This window comes from Aotus nancymaae, unplaced genomic scaffold, assembly GCF_030222135.1.
Source record: "Aotus nancymaae isolate 86718 unplaced genomic scaffold, 86718_ANA_hifiasm-v0.15.2.pri h1tg000011l, whole genome shotgun sequence".
Lineage (NCBI taxonomy): Eukaryota > Metazoa > Chordata > Mammalia > Primates > Aotidae > Aotus > Aotus nancymaae.
Genome location: NW_026988422.1, coordinates 79,472,783 through 79,492,446, shown reverse-complemented (window position 1 = coordinate 79,492,446; position 19,664 = coordinate 79,472,783). Strand labels below are relative to the sequence as shown.

The 19,664-nt window shown below is 46.8% G+C and overlaps 1 long non-coding RNA gene across 2 annotated transcripts in view; it reads right to left on the bottom strand.

The window, feature by feature from the left end:
- Nucleotides 1-122: 122 nt before the first annotated feature.
- Nucleotides 123-19,664, bottom strand: part of LOC105730215 (uncharacterized) — a 43,782-nt gene continuing 24,240 nt past the window's right edge. Inside the window, exons 1-4 of one of the 2 annotated variants that reach the window (XR_001110431.3) lie at nt 16,521-16,839; nt 13,634-13,827; nt 11,490-11,700; nt 123-3,018 (exon numbers count right to left, since the gene is read on the bottom strand). This is a non-coding gene — a long non-coding RNA (uncharacterized LOC105730215). Of the gene's footprint in view, nt 3,019-11,489; nt 11,701-13,633; nt 13,828-16,520; nt 16,840-19,664 lie in introns of those variants that run through there. The other variant, XR_010342115.1, reaches the window with a different exon arrangement.

Here is a 19,664-nt window from a genome sequence, read left to right as displayed (position 1 = left end):
AAAAACAAAACAAAACAAAACCTCTTTTTCTTTATAAATTACCCAGTCTCAGGTATTTCTTCATAGCAGTATGAGAATGGACTAATAAAGTCCCTAAGGAAACAAAAAACTCAGAGGTAAAATGTGTTTTTAATCAACTTTATTGAGGTATAATTTACATGTATATAAATTATAGTGTACAGATCAATGAGCTTAGATAAATGAGTTTACCATATAACCACCACCTCAATGAAGATAAAAGCATTTCAGGCACCCCAAATGCTTCCCTTGCACCCTTCCCCAATCAATTCCACTCCTATCAACAACTCCAGGCCACCATTGATCTGATTTCCGTCACTATAGATGGATCATGCCTGTTTCAGGACTTCTTAGGACTGCAGCCACATACCCTTTCCTGATTGGCTTTTTTCACTAAGGGTAATGTGTTTTTGAAATTGATCTATGTTGTGTGTATCAGTAATTCATTCCTTTTTATTGCTGAGTAGTCCACTGGCTGGCTATACGACAATTTGTTTATCTGTTCATCTGTTGATGGACTTGGGGTTGTTTTCAATTTTGGTCTTTTATGAATAAGGCTGGTAGAAACATTTTTGTATAAGCACTTTCTTGGCATGTGTGTATGCATGTTTTCATTTTGTGAGGGACTAAATACTGAGAAATATAATGGTTGGGTTATAGGGTAAGTACCTCTTTAACTTTGTAAGAACTGCCAAATTGTTTTCCAAACGTCTATACCATTTTACACTCTTGCCATCAGGGCATGAGTGTTCTATTAGCTTGGTGCAAACATAGTTGTGGCTTTTGCCATTAGAAGTAGTTTTTGCACCAAGGATAGTAATAGCCTGTTTGTCAGACATATATACTGTGACTATTTTCTTCTTGTTTTCTTACTTTCTTGTGTCTTTTGAAGAAATTTTGAATTTTTATGAATCCTAATTTATCATTTTTTTTCTTTTATGTTCAGTGCTTTTTGTGTCTTAAATCTTTGCCTACTACAAGGTCATAAATTCTTCTGTTATCTTCTGGAAGTTTTATAGCTTTAGCTTTTAGGTCTATGGTTTATTTCACCTAGATGTTGTGTGTGCTGTGGGGGTAGAGGCTGAGGTTGGTTTTCTTTCATTTGGCCAGCTAGTTATTCCAGTGACGTGCTCAAAAATATTATTATTTTCTTATTGAATTTCATTACACTTTTGTTGAAAATCAATTGTCTATATATGCGTGGTTCTAATTTGGTTCTCTATTGAATTCCTGCAACAAATTACTGCAAACTTTGGTGGCTGTAAACAACAGAAACTTATTCTCTTACTGTTCTGAAGGCTAGAAACCCAAATCAAAGTGCTGGCAGGGCCATGCTACCTCCAAAGGCTCCGGGGGAGAATCCTCCCTTGTAAACAACAGAAACTTATTCTCTTACTGTTCTGAAGGCTAGAAACCCAAATCAAAGTGCTGGCAGGGCCATGCTACCTCCAAAGGCTCCGGGGGAGAATCCTCCCTTGTAAACAACAGAAACTTATTCTCTTACTGTTCTGAAGGCTAGAAACCCAAATCAAAGTGCTGGCAGGGCTATGCTACCTCCAAAGGCTCCGGGGAGAATCCTCCCTTGCTGCTCTAGCTTTTTCCCGGCCCCTTCTGTGAATCGTGTGCTACATCTCATCCTGACCTTGGTCAAAACCCAGGCCTCCTCCCCTGAGGCAGTTTGCACAATCCGGCCAGTGCTAATTCAGCCTCACAGTGCCCTTTTGCTCTGATGTGGAATGACTTAAGTCAATTGAACTCAACAGTTGTTTATTGCGGTCTGCAATGTTTGGTTGGAGGGATTCAGGATTGAAATACAGCAACAAGACATTCTTAAGGCATGGTAATTGCTCCTAATAAGGGAAGAGAACAGTCCCATGATTAATCTTTCCAAAATGCAACTTTGAAATCGTTGGTGGTCTTCAGAAAACCTACTGCTTCTTAGTGCTTTGCTATCCCGACACAACCTGCCTGTTCAGACTTCTTTCCCTTTACAGAGTCCGCCCCCTCCATCTCTGAGGTTCTGCTTTCCCTGGTTTTAGTTACTTGTGGCCAATAGTAATCCAAAAATATTTAATGGAAAATTCCGGAAATAAACAATTCATAAGTTTTAAACTGCATACTCTTCTGAGTAGTGCAATGAAATCTCTTGCTATCCCACTCTGTACTGCCCAGGAAGTGAATCATCCCTTTGTCCAGCATTGCCACATTGTATCCTGTACCCATGCGTTAGTCACTCAGCAGCCATCCCAGTTATCAGATTGACTGTCGCAGTGAGGCAGTGCTGTGTTCTAGTCGACCTTATTTTACTGAATAATGGCCCCAAAGTGCAAGAGTAGTGGTACTGGCATTTTGTTATAAGCATTCTATTTTATTATTACTAGTTATTGTTGCTAATCTCTTATAGTGACTAACTTATAAATTATACTCTATTATATGAAAAAACATTGTATACATAGGGTTCCATACCAGCCTCAGTTTCAGGCATCCACTGGGAGGTCTAGAAACATATCCCTCCTGGATAAGGGGCACTACTGTCCTCTCTCATCTAGCCACACCTATATCCTCCCACCATAGTCAATTCCTCCCTCTGCAGCTCCGCTTATCCCTGTGAAATTTTTGCTTGCAGCTGTAATGCAGGCTGTTGGGTATTCAGGTCTAGGGTTGAGCACAGCAATGTGGGCTGGGGACTTGGATCTGCGATTTTCAGCATAGAGATGTGTATTAGTTTGCTAGGGCTGCCATAACAAAGTACCACAGACTAGGTGGTTTAGAAGCATTGATTTGCTTGCAGTTCTGGAGGCTGGAAGTCTGTAATCAAGGCGTCAGCAGGGTTGGTTTCCTCTGAGGCCTCTCTCGCTGGCTTGCAGACGGCCACCCTCTTGCTGCCTTTACACATAGTCGTTCCTCTGTGCATGCATGCCCTGGTGTCTCTGTGTGTTCTAATCTCTTCTTCTTATAATGATATCAGTCAAGCCTGGGCAACATGGAGAGACACCTTCTCTACAAAAAAGAAAAATAAAAACAAAATTAGCCATGCCTTTAGTCCTAGCTACTCAGGAGTCCAAGGCAGGAGGATTACTTGAGCCCAAGAGTTTAATCCATTTATGCCTAGTGTTCCATTATTGGAACGCTAAGATTGTGGGAGTTATTTATATCCTACTGCTTAAGGTCATCACCAAGGTCTGATTTTTCACAACATTTTTGCAACTTCCAGCATAAATAATAAGGCTGCAGTGAGCTGTGATCTCTCCACTGCACTTTAGCCCGGGGAACAGAATGAGACCTTGTCTCTAAAGATAAAAAGACTGGATTAGATTAGAGCCTACCTTAAAGGCTTCATTTTAACTTAATCATCTGTTTAAAGGTCATATTTCTAAATACAGACACATCGTGAGGTACTGGGGATTAGAGTTTCTATATAAATTTGGGAGGAACACTATTCAGTTTATACCCAAGAAGGTGCCTAAGTGATGGGAATGGATGATTTTACCGAGGGAGGATGAAAGAGGGGTTGCAAACTCCATGTCAGAGAGATTAATGGGCAAAGTGGGCGGGTACCAACATAATGGCATCGTAAGTCATAGTCTTTTGGCACAGATACACTTTGACTATTATTCTCATTTTTTAAAAATGTCAAAACAAAGAAATGTTCTTTCTAATTTTCTTAAAACAAGCTTCCCTTCCAGGATATCTCTTAGTTTCAGACTTTTTTTTTTTTTTTGACAGGTTGTTGAATTTTTTTATCAGGCAACCTCGGCACTTAGAACTAGTTCTCCAACAAAAGAACAACAACAGTGCAGATCCCTGGGGGATGCACGCGCTGCTCAGCCTCAGCGTGGGGGGCTACAGGAGTGCGTGGTGGTGAAGACTGATACCCAAGAGTGCACACTGCTATAGGGTGTCAGCCACTGGTCCATGCTGCTGGATTTCTGGTATTTCAAAGGAAGCTGAAAGTGCATATTTAAAAATGTATGTTATCCTCATTTTAGAAAATCATCTCAGCTCTTTAAAAAAACACTGTGAAATTGAAGCAAACACATCATCAGGCTGTATTTGGAGTGTGAGCCATCCATTTCTAACCTTAGATGTAATAAGTGAGACAATGAGAGGAACTGGAGGTCTGAGCACTAGACAGAGCTCAGAGGAATTCTCTCTTTTTTTTTTTTGAGTTGGAGTCTTGCTCTGTTGCCCAGGCCGGAGTGCACTGGTGCTATCTCAGCTCGCTGCAACCTCCTCCTCCTGGGTTTAAGTGATTCTCCTGTCTCAGCCTTCTGAGTAGCTGGGATTATAGGCGTACACCACCACGCCCGGCTAATTTTTGTATTTTGACTACAAAATGGGCCACTTCATTAATGGCCCCTCCAATTGGCTACTGTTTGTAGAGACAGGGTTTCACCATGTTCGTCAGGCTGGTCTCGAACTCCTGACCTTGTGATCCACCCACCTCAGCCTCCCAAAGGGCTGAGATTACAGACGTGAGTCACCATGCCTGGACAGGAATCCTGTCTTAAATGAAAGCTGAAATTTTTCTATCTTTCACGAATGAGCTAACAAACATAACTGGGTGCTGAAACCATCAGATGAAAGGTTAAAGAGGGACCTTCTATGGAGGGACCTTAACTCACAAACTATGGAACAACAGATGTTATATACTTCTGGTCTGATGCAATGGGAAGTACCCGGTACCACCTATAAGCTTTTTTGCCCAGATCATTCAACCCAAATCTAATCAAGCCTCTAGATCTAATTTCCAGCCTACAGGAAATTCAAAGGTCAGAGGAGTCCAGTAAAGGACACGACAAGAATGTGCTCAGTCACATCCACCATGTGGGGAATTTTACAGTTTTCTATAAATTCTGCGAATGACCGGGTTTTCTTCCAGAGGTAAAAAGGGGAGAGGGACTATTACAGATTTTAAAAAGATTTAAGACACATATTAGCCAAAGGCAAAGCATAGGTCACGTGGGGATCGCCGTTTGAACAGTTGTTTGCAAAAAACACTTTGAGATAGTTGGAGAAATGTGGACTTTGGCTGTGCATTAGCAGACATCAATGAATCGCTTGTAATTTTATTACACGTGATAACTATTTTGGAGCTATGCACTTTCAAAAGCTCTCTCTGCCAGAGATTCAAACTGAAGTATTTGTGGGTGAAATGATAGGACATCTGGGATTGGCTTTAAAAATCTTCAAGAAAAATTAGACAAGGAAGAGGCAGAATGGATAAAATAAGATTAGCAAAATGTCAATAATGATTGATAAACATGATGGATACATGGGAGGTGTTACTGTATTATTCTTTCTACTTTTATGTATATTTTTAGAATCCTAAATAAAAGGAAAAAAATAGCACCAAGCTCAGCTAGAGCAGGGGACCCTTGCAGAGAGATGGGAAAAGCCCCAGGCATCGTCCTTTCCTGGCTGCCACTTCTCAGAACTGTGCCTGGACACTCTCCTTTGACCTGCACTCATGAACTGTCTTGTTCTATCTTTTTATTCTTTCTTTTGGCAAACACTGAAAGCACCTGCTATGTGGTTACGGCTGGGCAAAGGGCTGAGTTTTTAAAAAATCATTTTCAGGAAGAAATGTTCTTTTCCCTAATTTTCTTGATATAAACTTCTCTTGTTTCTCTGAGTTCATGGGGCCTATGAGCTAGATCCTCCCAACTAGTGAGGAAGTCCCCTGATGGCAGGAGACTTGCCTTATTTCTGTGAACTCTGTTGCTTCAAAACACCACTGCCATTTACTAGCTTGCTGTGTGCCAGACATGGTGCTAAATACTTACCATGGAATTTAAAATTTTGATGTTTTGCATGGTTTATTTTGCATTAATTTGGAATTTTTAAAACATCGCATTAGGAAAATATTTACTTTCACTACCACAGGTGTGTTTGGGCACCCTTTAAATTTTGTGAGTAGGTGAGTACCTAACTTGGCTCACCTAATCTTGGCCCCACGTGGAAGTCACAATACTTACTCCCAAACTATAGGAATATTTGTTATTCTACTGGTGAATGTTCTGGAACCCTCTTCGGCACCTTGCAGGCATCAGTAGTCAAAGCAGGACAGACAGAATTAATTACAGAACACTGGGTGGCATTTGGGAACTATAGGTCTCACCAAAGCCTGATTCTCAGCATCTTACTTAAAATACAAATCAAAAGCTAGGAAGATGGGGAAGGAGGAGGACGGTAGGTTCTCTTTCTTGAAGTCAAGGGCTTTCTACTGCCCTGAATGGGTCACTTCATTAATGGCTCCTTCAATTGGCTACTGTTTGTTTTCAAGGAACTAGGATTCCTCTGGGCTTGTGCCTTCTGGAGCTGTCTTCTTGTCAGAGTAGGTAGTTAGGCAGACATGAGCAGGGCAGGAGAGGCCCCACCACCACAACTGACACTCAGGAAACTCAGGTGACCATCAGATAATGGTCAGGTGGTTGTTAAACTGTCTCGCTAAAATGATAATTGGTTGCAACTGGCGCTGGGGAAAGGCAGTCTCCCAATAGAAAATAACTGAAGCTGGTGATCAGCAGCTTCCTGGTAAGATCTCAGGAGTGGGCTGAAGCATGCACACTAAGAGGCAAAATGGCAGAGTTTAACTGGTGTATGATCTTCCTCCAGGAACACTTGACTCGTAAGGAAACAACACCTCAAATGAGCACGCACGTAAGTTCAGTAAACACACTGTGCATGCAGTTCCTCCCAAGTGCTGGTGTATGAGGATAGCCCACCCAAAGGGAAGAATCGGAGGAGGAGAGATGCTGGAATCATGCTAATGTATAAAACCCCAGGGGCACTTAAATCTCTCAAGTCATCTCCTTGGCCTTCTTTCAAGTGTACTTTACTTCCTTTCATTCCTGCTCTAAAACTTTCTAATAAACTTTCACTGCTCTAAAACTTACTTTGGTTTCTCACTCCGCCTTATATCCCTCAGATGAATTTTTTTCCCCTGAGGAGGCAAGAATCAAGTTGCTGCAGACCCATATGGATTTGCTGCTGCTAACACACTTTGGTGTCATTACTTGGATATATGCCCCAATGGTAAGATACCGCGAGGACTCACCTTTCGGCTGGGGTTGTTTAACCCTCATGCATGGTTTTCTTCTCCCCTTTTACGTTCCTGCTTACTAACCAACCCCTGGAATAATTCCTCTCAGCCACAGTGGCTCTGTTCCTCCAGGCTGATCTCTCAGGAGACCTATTGCCATTATTAATTCAAGAACATCTTGGAGAAATCACTTGCAGTCTGAGACGTCAGTTGGTGCAGAAAAACCTCTCCCTCTCATATGCCATGTGATCATCTGCTTGTCTTTAAAGCTTTTAGATAAATAAGCCCCAAACCAACTTGGCCTCCATTTCTGTAGCTATGGAAGTGGATTCTGGCTTGAATCACATAGACGTGGGTTTCCCTTTGCCACAAGTCACATGGTAGACCTGTAGCCTCAGTATACAGATGAGAACTAGGGAGTTGGCAATATAAATTATTGAGAAGTATCATGAATGATGCTTTTGTCAAAATTTAAAAAGAAAAGAAAGGCAGGGGGTAGAAATGCCAGTCAGCTCAGAGTTTGTAGGTGGCTCCCAGGAAGAGCTCCATCAGGGACCTGCCAGGGAGCGCCAGAAGGGTAAGTTGCTGGGAGGAGCTGAGGACACAAGCTCAGGGTAATGTGTGTAGTGTGTGCCTCCTCCTGCTGCTCCCACAGAAAAACCCAGCCAAAAGTTGAGGTCCTGATGTGTTGACACATGAAGGAGGAAGGGAGTTCCCTGTAACAGAGAAGAGAATGCTAGCAGCGGCACATCCACAGAGATCTGTAGCGACCCAATTCCTGCCTCCTCTGAGGAAAATATTCATCTGAGGGTCATAAGGCAGAGCCTTCCCAATCCCCTGCTCTGACACCCAGGAATGGGTGTCAGGCAACCATTAGGTGATGGTCAGGCAGTTGTTAAACCGTCTCTCTAAAATAATAGTTGGTTACAGCTGGCACCAGGGAACTGCAAAAACAATGGAAAAGACCAAGGCAAGTTTTAGAACAGAAGAGAGTTTATTAAAAAGTTCTAGAGGCTGGGCGCAGTGGCTCACGCCTATAATCCCAGCACTTTGGGAGGCTGAGGTGGGTAGATCACCTGAGGTTAGGAGTTCAAGACCAGCCTGGCCAACACGGTGAAACCCTGTCTCTACTGAAAGTACAAAGATTAGCTGAGCATGGTGGTGGGCACCTGTAATCGCAGCTACTGGGGAGGCTGAAGCAGGACGCTGCAGTCAGCTGAGATTGACATTGTGCCATTGCACTCTAGCCTGGGCAACAAGAGAGAAACTCTGCCTCAAAAAAAAAAAAAAGTTTTGGAGCAGGAACAAAATAAAGTACTCTTGGAAGAGGGTCAAGCAGGTGACTTGAGAGATTCAAGTGCCGTTTAATCCTTGACTTGGGGTTTTTATACTCTGGCATTTTTCCTGGATCCTCATTTCTCCTCCTGATTCTTCCTTTGGGGCAGGCTGTCATGAGCAGTGGCCTGCCAGCACTTGGGAGGGGCGGCATTTACAATGCATTTACTGAAGTTGCATGCATCCTCACTTGAGGGGTTTTCCCCAATCAGTCCAGTGTGCCTAGAGGAAGGTCATCTCCCAGTTAAACTTCACCATTTTGCCTCTGAGTGTACATGCCAGAGCCCATTCACCCGACTCCCGAGATCTTATCGGGAAGCTGCTGATCACCAGCTTCCGTTGTTTTTAATCGTTCCCTGCTGCCAGCTATAACCAATTATCATCTTAGAGAGACAGTTTAACAACTGCCTGACCATCACCTAAGGGTTGCCTGACATTCCTGGGTGTCAGAGCAGGGGATTGGGAAGGCAGTGCTCTCCTGCCCTGCTCTCACATTTTCCCACTCAAGAGTCCAAGATCCAATTCTTTGGGAAAGGGATGCAGGTCAATCTTCTCTAACTGCTTCCTGCTGACAAAGGGGTGGTGGTGGTTGTTCTGTGGGTCTTGGCCACTTGCTAGCTGTCAGGGCAGAGTGGCTCCATGGCTTGGTGAAAGTGGTATTCAGCCATGTCCAAGGGTGGCAGGGGCAGGGTTTTATCTCTGTCATGTCCCTCTACTGGGCAGTCTAAGGGTCCTCTGTAGAAGGGTGTCTTGAATATTGAGAGGATGTCATCCCTTACTGAGAATCATCTGGAATTTGATGACCCAAAGGTAAGAGGAGACAAATGGGGTTATTAGATTTAGAAGACGTGGACCGAAAAGGAGCAAAAACAGAAGACTAATAAGTGGACCTAAAAAGAGAACCCAGGAGAATTATTTCCAGGCTTCTTCCCAATTTTGCCAACTCTGACAGCCTTGTTCCTCCTGTAAACGGGAGGCTTGATTTAGGAGTGGTCTGATGTTGTCTCATACTTTTCCTAGTTAATTTACACAAGAGCAACATTTTTCATCTAAGGCTAAACAAACTGTACTAGCCATTACCATCTCTAGTCCTTGGCTATTTTGGGGATTACAGCTGCTAGAGAGTTGATTCGTTCTTGCAAGTTTGTTAAGGTTTTGGCCATGGCCTGAATGTTGTTGATTTCCTTGAGAGTTGGCTGTAGGTTAAGGAGGCTTTTGTGATTCCAGCAATTCCAGTTCCTGTTCTGGCTATGATGCCAAATCCAGTGAGAAAGGGAATTAATTGGATAGCCCTCTTCACCCTGGGCAAGATGGAATGCCAGTGTATTGGTACAGGAAGAGAGAGATTGTGAAGGGCTATGACAATATTCAGGGATACATATCCTATGACACAAGTTCCAGTCTAGTTAGTGGAAAGGCATTGGTGAACTGATTGGCCACAAACGTAGAAGACTCTTTGAGTTTTAAGACAAGTAGAGATGTTAAAAAGAAATAAAAGTCTGCTTTTTTTAGCTATGGGTCCTGGGTAACTCTGTATTTTTCTAAGCTTTACTTAGCATTTAATGGTTTTAAAGCAGGCAAGTTGTATAGTTATTAAGAGTCATAGTACCAGTTTATGACCTTAAAGCATGTAGTAGACCTAATGACCTTTGAAACTGTACATTTTTAATGATTTCCCTTTCACAAATGCATGGATCAGCTATGACATGCTTGGACTTTTCTGACTTGTCCTAAATATCCCTCTTTTAAAACAACCAGTCATTTTGCTTTATGACAAGAGTTTACCATACAGGATCCTTTCTCATATAAAATTTCTTTTCTTTATAATGTTCCTTACCAAAAATACCTCTTTACCTTTATAACCTTTGAATTAGGCAAAAGTCACTTTCCTTCTATTAGGAAGTTGTGGCTTGCGCTGCATGTTGCTGTGCAAGTCCCGTGAAGGGGAGCAGATAAGGAGGTTGTCACCATACTGTAGACATCATCCCCCTCAAGAGATTTCTCAGTTAGATTTCTTGCTAGGGCTTGTCTGAATAAGTGTGGGCTATTTTTAAACTCCTGAAGGGAATTTATTAAAGTTATTGGTTAAAGATTTAGGTAGCTCTCCCAGAAGAAATAGGGCCATTAGAAGGAAGGATGAATTTACAGGTTGCGTAAATATTAAGGAGGCACTCATCTTGGAAAGTATATTTTTCCCCCAAAGGGGAGTGAATCTTTTCTTTTGTGGGGAGGGGGTGCCATTTTCCCCCGGTATCCAATAGGATTTGGAGAAGAGTTGCTCTGAGGAGATTAGCACAGAGTAGGCAGCTCTTGAACCCAAAAGGAAAATTTTACTTGACACTTCCCAGAGTTGCCCTTGATGGTGATGTCTTATTGATGGTGATGTCTGATTTGGAAGCCAGTTGAGCAGCGAGCTCCTTCAGCTCACATCATCCAGGGGATGGGATTCTGTCCCAGGGGCCATTTGCCCCTCAGGGCAGTCCCATTTCCTGAGGCTGAGCTTGTGGCAGAGGGGGCAAGCTGTGCAGGGCTTTTTCCCATTGATCCCATTGGACCAATTTGCCTTCCAGCAGCCCGGCTTCCCACGACAATGGCGGTTCCCTGGAGGAGTGCCCTTAGCACAATCTAGAGGGGACTGGGGGATTGTAACGCAGCCCGTATGTGAGCTGCCTCTTGTCCTCGAATTTCTCCTTTTTCTTAACACTGTCCTCCTTGTCCTGATCTAGGTTATAAAAGACTGAGGAGGCCAATTTGAGGATTTCCTGCATCGGGGCACTGGATTCTAAGGCTGACTTCTGTAATTTTTTGCCCAGCTTATTTTTAGGCCAAACAGTATTACAAAGGAAAACTTGTTTTTTTGTTTTAAGGTTTGCGGGATCAAACTTTTCCCAGTTCTTCAGGATGCATCCAAGGGGAATGTCCTGTGGTATGGAGACACAATTCCTCATCTGCAAAGAGAGAACAGAGGAGAAAAAGAAAAAAGAAGGTATCCCTCTGTTATCTTTTTCTGATCAGGGCATCTTTCATTCATCCTTAGGGTTCCAGAATGAGCCAGTCTTACCAGGCACCCTTAACCTTGGTTCCAACTCACCACGATTTTTCTGCACCAACTGACATCTCAGACTGCAAGTGATTTCTCCAAAATGTTCTTGAATTAATAATGGCAATAGGTCTCCTGAGAGGAAAGTGGTTGCTTTCTTAAAAGGGTCTCCAATATGCTTCTTCGGTGCCTGCAGAAGGAGCCAATGCCCATCACGCAGGGGATGTGCTGTAGATTTCCAGAACTGTAGTCTCTGCTCTGTCTGAGATGAAGTGAAAACAAGTAAGACTTGTACGTTAAGCTCTTGATCCTGTGCCCAGCACATAGTAGGCACTCAATGAATATTTGTTGAATAGATGGATGAATTGGCTCTTAGCTATCAGGTATGTGGTCTGATGTTCAGAGATTTTTGTGGAGGATTTACTCCCCTACTCCCCATAATTTCCATGGTGTTTCCTGGGATGTCTGGAATTGCCCTATGGTGGCTTATGGCTGAATGCTTTGCTCCTTCCCAAATGTCATTAGCATTTAACATGAAAGAAGGCTCTGGAGAACCAGTGGGAGACAGGAGTGACTTTTCCATGCTTGCTGTATTTCTTGCTGTCTGCACTTGGAACAGTGGCGTCCTTCAGGGCAGGGACTGGATGTCTTATCTGTGTGTCCTCTGGGCCTTGCACTGTGCTTAGTGCATGCCAGACACTCAGGAATGGGCTCTAAACAAGTGCCTGAGAGAGGACACTTTTGTCTCTTTAGTGATGAGCGCTGGGCTTGGCACACAGTAGGTGCTCAATAAAGGCTCATTCCATGGAAGGCCAAACATGATTTCTCAGGAACACTGGGAAGTGAGAAGCATTTTGATCCCTGGAAAAGGCCACATCCAGGCTAGATAAAGAGGCTTTCAAATATCTTTCAATAAATAAGCCCCATGGCTGATGCACTTTCTTCCAAAATGTTCATTTCCCCTCCACTGACTCAGCCCATGGCCATTGCCAGAGCAGATTAAGCTGTTTCCCTGTGAGTTTCTGGAGGACTTCCCACAGAGGGATGCCAGGGCCTGCACCCAGGTTCTTGAAAGAGAACCGAAGCACTGTGAAATGCCAGGCCCAGGCAGCGGGAGGCAGCGGGACATCTGGCCTCTTCCCCCACCTTCTGAGTCCAGCCAGGAAGAAGGCCAGTGTCCTCTGTCCAACATTTATTCAGTGCCAAGCATTTGCCAGCAGACTCCAACTGCATCCATGCACGATCCTGGAGGGCAGGTGTCATCCCCACTTTACAGATGGGAAACTAATTCTCAGGAGTGTTAACTAACTGGCCCAAGTTCCTGGAGGGGAAGTAGCAGAGCTGGCGTCCGCACAGTCTCCAGAGCTGTGTTCACATTCTGACGCTGCCTCCCACAAGACAGGAGCAGGGTGTCAACACACAATGATGCCAGTACTCACTCGGGTGCCTGCCAGTCCTGGGTGCACCACGTGCACACAGATGGGGACCTGTAGTACCTCCATTTACAGAGGAGGGAAGATGCCCAAGCCACCCAGCTCAGGGAGAGACCTGAGTCTAGAAACAGGTCCTGAGGCCCAAGACCCGGCTCTCCTGGCCTCTTCCACACCTTCCTCATAGTGGCCATGATATTCCTGGCATAGACCACCCAGCGGTCTCCCTGCCTCACCCCAAGTCCTGTCTCTCTTCAGTTTTTCCCACCCCAGCCCCACCACACCTCAACTGTCTGCATTTCTTTTTACATCTCAGATCTGGTCATGCCAGTGCCCATACAAGGCCCTCCGGCACCCCTTCTGGGAGATGTGCTGTTTTCCAAGAATAGACATAATCACAAAAGCCATTTATCTTGGAAACACTTCACACAAATACCTTCTTAATTAAATTCCATCTCTATCTTAGCACTTACGAATGTAAGCCCTACTAATAAAATTCCATCTCTATTTCACTAGGTGTATTAAGCACCTACCATGTGCCAGAACCTGTGAGAAGTGCAGGTGGGTACAGTGGGAGCACTCAGGAGAGCCGCTGACCTCATAGGTGTGGTGTTTAAGCAGCTGGGGAAGAGGGACCCGCATTCACCCTTGAATCCTCAGCTTACCCTGTGCATCAGTACAAGGCCAGGGCATTACCTGTGTCAGCACCTTTAATCAACCCATTTACCCTTGAGAGACAGAGGCTCAAAGGGCTGAGCAGCTTACCTCGGTGTTAGGTAGAGGAGCCTGAATCAGCCCAGGTCTCTGTTTTTCCCACAGTGAACACCATGATGGCACATGCATGAAGGCGGGTGCACAGGCGGTGCTGAATTCGGGCTGAGACTGGCTCTCGGCGGCGGCATGGTGGCAGTTGACCCTGAACAACCTCCAGGATTCATCTCTCCTCTTTCACAGTGTGCCTACAAGATCCCAGGAAACCAGAAACACGAGTAGGAGACTGAGTCTCAGTTCACCAGCTGTGTCACCTGGGACAAGGTACTTGAGTTTCTTAGCCTCATTGTCCCACCTAGGAACGTGGACAGTGTAGCTGTGAAGAGGAAGGAGTGGACTGGATGAAGCCCACACACGTGCTCTGTTCCCATGCACAGGGGGTTCCCTGTAAGCCCCGTGGGGAGGAGAAGGGAGAGAGGTGAGCTCTGGGCTGGACTCTGCATGTGGGCAGCACTGAGGTCCCCACCCCCCAGCCCTTTCCTCCAGGGAACACTGTGGGTACGATGGCGGATGCAGACACGCGTTAATTCTTCCTGGGGCTCAGAGGCTGCCCTGAGAACTTGATGGGTGGTAGCTTATTTAATGCTGACAGCAACTCTAGGAAAAAGTTCCATTGCCGTCTCTCTTTGACAGGTGGGGAAACTGAGGGCTGGAGAGGTTGAGAGATATCCCCACCCAGGTGACATGGCTGAAGATGAGAGAAGAGGTCTGAGCACAGGTGGTGTAGCGTCAGTGCCTCTGCCCTTGACAGCATGCGAGGAGCTGGGGGCTCCAATCGTGGGGGTGTGTGGGGAACTTCCATTATGTGAGTACTTCCATTATTCTCTAAGTACTCACAGCTGACACCCAGCAACAGCTGAGGTGTGTCAGAACTATTTCTCCTCCAGTTCCCCTTAGATCTAAGAAACACCATGGCCAGGCACGGTGGCTTATGCCTGTAATCCCAGCACTTAGTGAGGCCGAGGTGGGCGGATCACCTGAGATTGGGAGTTTGAGAGCAGCCTGACCAACATGGAGAAATCCCCTGTCTCTACTAAAACTACAAAATCAGCTAGGAGTGGTGGTGCATGACTATAATCCAGCTATTTGGGAGGCTGAGGCAGGAGAATTGCTGGAACCTGGGAGGGGGAGGTTGCGGTGAGCTGAGATCACGACATTGCACTCTAGCCTGGGCAACAAGAGCGAAACTCCATCAGAAAGGAAAGAAAGAAAAAGAGAAAGAAAGAATGAAAACCTTGGGATACTAGCAGTCATTGCTAAGCCTGTGTATTCCAAGCAGAGAAGTAAAAAGGAGAGAAAGCAGAGAAAAATGGGGGCGGAGATGGGTTTTAAACAGAAATCTACTGTCCTGGGAACTTCTTGGGGTCTGTCTTCACGGGAAGGGGAGTGGTGAAGTGAACAGCCTGAGGAACTGGGGAGCGTGTGACTGTGGTTCAAGGGGTGCTGCATTTTAAAAGAGGACAGAGAGGAAGGGAGGAGACCTAGTCCTCTCTGGCTGCCATGGCAAAATACCATAGGCTGGGCAGCTCACGCAGCAGAAATGCGTTCCTTGCAGTCCTGGAGCTGGAAGTCTGAGATCAAAGTGCTGGCCAGTTTGGTTTTTGATAAGGGCTCACTTTTTGGTTTGCAAACAAACAGCGGCCTCTCTGTCTTCAAATGATGGAGAGCAGAAAGGAGAAGGAGGGAGTGGGGAGAGAAAGAGAGAGAGGCGCTCCACCTTAGGTGTCTCTTCCTATGGGGACACTAATCTTTTTGGATCAGGGCTCCACCCTCACAACCTGATTTAACCTGAATTATCTCCTTACTCCACATACAGCCACACTCGGGGTTAGGACTTCAATGTACGAATTTGGGGGAACACAATCTAGTTTGTAGCATGAGGGAGTTGGAAAGGTGACATTTTAGGCATCCACAGGGGAGAGTTTGTAAGTGGGGAGAAGGCTTCCCAGGGTCCATCGGAGAGATTCCCTCCTCTGACACCCCCAGCGTGCCTCAGTTTCTTCATCTATAAAGTGGAACTATACAACTTCCTCATAGGATTCCTATGAGATGATAATGAGAAAATCTATCTCAAATGCTCAGCACAGAGCCTTGCACACAGGAAGTGTTTCTCTTCTCATCGAGGAGGGTGGGGTGGGGTCTATTGCCCACCACTTGGCAACGGCTGGGCCTGGGACTTGCTTCGAGCAATGGAATGTGTGGAAGGGACACTGAATGTCAGAGCCGGGGTCCCCAGGTGCCTTGCAGCCTCCCCCATCACTTCTCTTGGTATCCTGTGAATAAGCCTGAGCTAGCCTGTTGGGTCATGAGAGTGAGGCAGAGGAGAATGAGGAGACATAGGAGTCAGAATATTCTAGATGACCATGAAGGTGCCAGCTGGTCACCGACTTTTAGGGGAGCCCAGCAAATATCAACCTGGCTGACCCAGACCAGGAACATCACCCAGCTGACTGACGGAATTATGAGCTAAAAAAAAAAAAAAATGGTTGCGGCTATAAGCCGCTACATCCTGGAGTGCTTTGTTTTGTTTTTACGGCCAGTCACAGCTAAGTGGTAGCTGTATTATCTGCCCATATGGCTGGTGTGTGACTGCATTGTAATTGGCAAAGATCATGGCACGTACGAGGGATTTTGTCTTTCTCTTAAACTGGAAGAGGACCTCTGAGCTGCTATTGAGGGTCACGACATCAGACTGTTCTATGGCCTTACCTTTTCTTTTCCTTTGAATATTTAATTATATGAATATAAAAATTAGGTAACCTGTGTACATGTTCTCTGTGCAAAAGCCTGGAACATCTGAGTCAAGGCTCTTTTGACCACGTGGGTCTTGGGTCCTCTCGCCGGAGTAATCCTGATTCCCACTTTCTTCCTATGCATTTACCTTTCTCTCTGTGGACCCGTAGACACTGCAAAGCAGAGTTTTCCATCTTCTGAATGGCATTATGTCAATGCTTTTTAAGCATTTGCACTTTTGCCCAGTGATTACATTTTGGAGAACCTTTATCCAGGCGAGGGCGGCCTCTCCGCTGATGGGTGCCAGCTCTCCCGCCCTAGGCCAGGCACAGGCGCGCTCTGAGCGGGTTGTTGCCAAGGGAACACCTGAAAGAACGCACGTGGGCAGTGACATTGTCATCCCGCCTTGCAGCCTGCTCTGGCATAGCCGCTTCACGGGCTGCACATCCACGACTCCGAGGTGAGTCCCGGGGCCCCGCCTAGAGCTCCAGGGAGGACCACCCTGCACATGGCCCTGGCATCTCGTGGGAGGATGGGAAGAGGAACTTTAAGGGCCACGGTCATTGCCATGGGTACCAGGCTTACTGTGCTTGCACAGATTGGAGCAGGGGGATAGGCTTCGGCAACTTGGGGGAGGGGTGTCTGAGGTGGGGGCAGCACCCCTTCGGAGGATCAAAGCGCATGCGCTGTGGCCTGCCCCGCTGCACTCCGGAGCCTTGCCCAGGTCTGGGAGGGGAGGGCGGGTTTCTCAGCTGCTCTGGTTTATATCCACACACAGATGGGGCCTGCTGCGAAGTCTCAGTACAGACCGTTTCTAGGGCAAGGTCTAGGGCAGGTGTCTAAGGGACCTGAAAAACGGGAGCCTGAAGTCCCAGGAGCGCCCGGTGCGTCCTGCTGCTTGCTGCTCTCCAGCCCATTAGACTCACAGGCCAGATCAGGCCATTCCCCACCGCACAGCTAAACGCCAAGCAGCCTGTCTTCTGCCTGGAGCGTGTTTTCTGTGACATCAGTCACGCTGTGGTCTGGGAGTCCGAAGGACACAGGTGTATTGGGGATTCTCCTCCTGCCTTCCTTCCTCCCGGCCATCCTCCAGACATGATCTATTGAGGGGCAGCGATATGCCAGGCAGTATGGCAGGCACTGAGGATTTCGGGGGCCCGAGTCAAGCAGAAGGGTCCCTGCCCTCCTGGAGCTTACGATCTAGTCGGGGACAAGTATGTAGCTGGAAGGCAGTGAAGGCCTTTGAGAAAATCACAGGAGCAGCGACTCCAAGAAAGTGGATCGGTCTGGGCCCCAGGGCAGAGCCAGCCATGGCAAACCAGAGGAAGAAGATGCTGGGTTGGGGTCAGGGTGGGGTGGACCCTGAGACTGGGCAGAATCTAAAGGTAAGGAGGCCATCCTGTACTGGGGGAAGGGATCAAGTCCTCATGGGGCAGGCTTTCCCAATGCCGACAGCTGAATAGGATGACCAATTGTCTCAGATTGCCCAGGACCTAAGGGCTTCCCTGGACACGGACTTTTAGTGCTAAAACCAGAAAGTTCTGGGCAAACAGGGATGAGTTGGTCGCCCTGGGGCTGGGTTACTGGACAAAGCGTCCCAGAGGCGAGCCCAGCTATAGCTGCACCTGGAGTGCAGTGCGGTCTGAAGCAGCTCAGGAGAAGCCTGTGGGTGGGTGACTGCGTCCCTGCCTGCTTTACCAGTGCAGGGAATGGTCTAGCTGGCTGGCCACCCACTACCAGCCTGAGATAACTTTTGCTTTTGCCACTTGCTGCACTTGAAACCAATGACGCAAGCCGAGGCATGTAAATAATGACTTCACAGCACCCTGGCCTGCTTCCCGTGGTTGGGCAAGTCTGGAAGGGGCCCGCCCGGGGGATGCAATTACTGTAATCTCCGCCATATGGCCTCCTTCCCTTCCTCGCACGGTCAGAGGTCACTCCTCATTTCCTCCAGGAGCGTCCTGCAGTGCCAGGCCTCCCTGGAGCCAGAAAGAGGTGGGAGGTGGATAGGGGTGGAGGTTCGGAAGCCCCGGTATTGACCGAGTGGCAGCGGCTCCCACTCGCTGAGCTCCAAGCTGTGCCCCAGGGACCAGATGCTTAGAGGCCTCATCTCAGTTCATCCCTACAGCGATCCTCTAGGGGAGGTGCTTGTGGTAAGGTTTCCTACATCTGCTGTAACCAATGACTGCAAATTTAGTGCTTAAAACACCATCAATTTAGTATCTTACAGTTCTGGAACTAGAAGTCCAAAATTAGTCTCAGTGGGCTAAAGTCAAGGTGTTGGTGGGGCTGGGTCTTTCTGGAGGCTCCGGGGAATATTTGTTTCCTTGCCTTTCCCGGCTTGGAGAGGCAGCCCACACTCCCGGGCTTGTGGCCCCTTCCTTGTGTTACTCCAACCTCTGGCTTCCTTTGTTACATTCTGACAGGTCACGCTGGCCCCCGGCCTCCTCTCATGGGGTCCCTTGTGATGAACCAGGCCCACCTGGGTAATGCAGGATGGTCTCTCATCTCAAGATCCTGACTCAGTCACATCTTCAGAGTCCCTTTTGCCATCCAAGGTAACATATTCGTGGGTTCAAGGGGTATCTTTGAGGGCCTTTATCAGCCTATCACAGAGCTACTTTTTTCAGCCTATCACAGAGCTACTCTCTTTTTTTTTTTTTTTGAGACAGAGTTTCGCTCTTGTTGCCCAAACTGTAGTGCAATGCCACAGTCTTGGCTCACTGCAACCTCTGCGCCCCCGGGTTCAAGTGATTCTCCTGCCTCAGTCTCCTGAGTAGCTGGGATTACAGGCACCCACCACCATGCCCAGCTAATTTTTTTTTTTTTGGTAGAGATGGGGTTTCACTATGTTTGCCAGGCTGGTCTTGAACTCATGACCACAGGTGATCCGCCCGCCTCGACCTCCCAAAGTGCTGGGATTACATATGTGAGCCACTGCCCCTGGCCCACAGTGATACTCTTGCTCCCATTTTACTGATGAGGAAACTGAGGCTCAGATAATGTGTGTCTCTTACCCAAGGTCAGGGCCAGGATGGGAATCCAGCCCAGGTCCTGGAGGGCCACCACATTAGTTCATATGGCTCGTGGGTTCCTTGATGAAAACTAAGAGGAGGTGTTTTTCCTCTGGGCACAGGTGGTCTGCACTGGGTATATAGCTTGGTGAGTGACATGATCTGGACGTCAGCCCCTGGATGTCCCTAGGTCAGATGCCTCTGTATAGTGACACCTGTCACTGTGCAGCCAGATGTGGCCTCCAAGGCTGTTTCCGTCCATCTCTCTTAACCCAAGG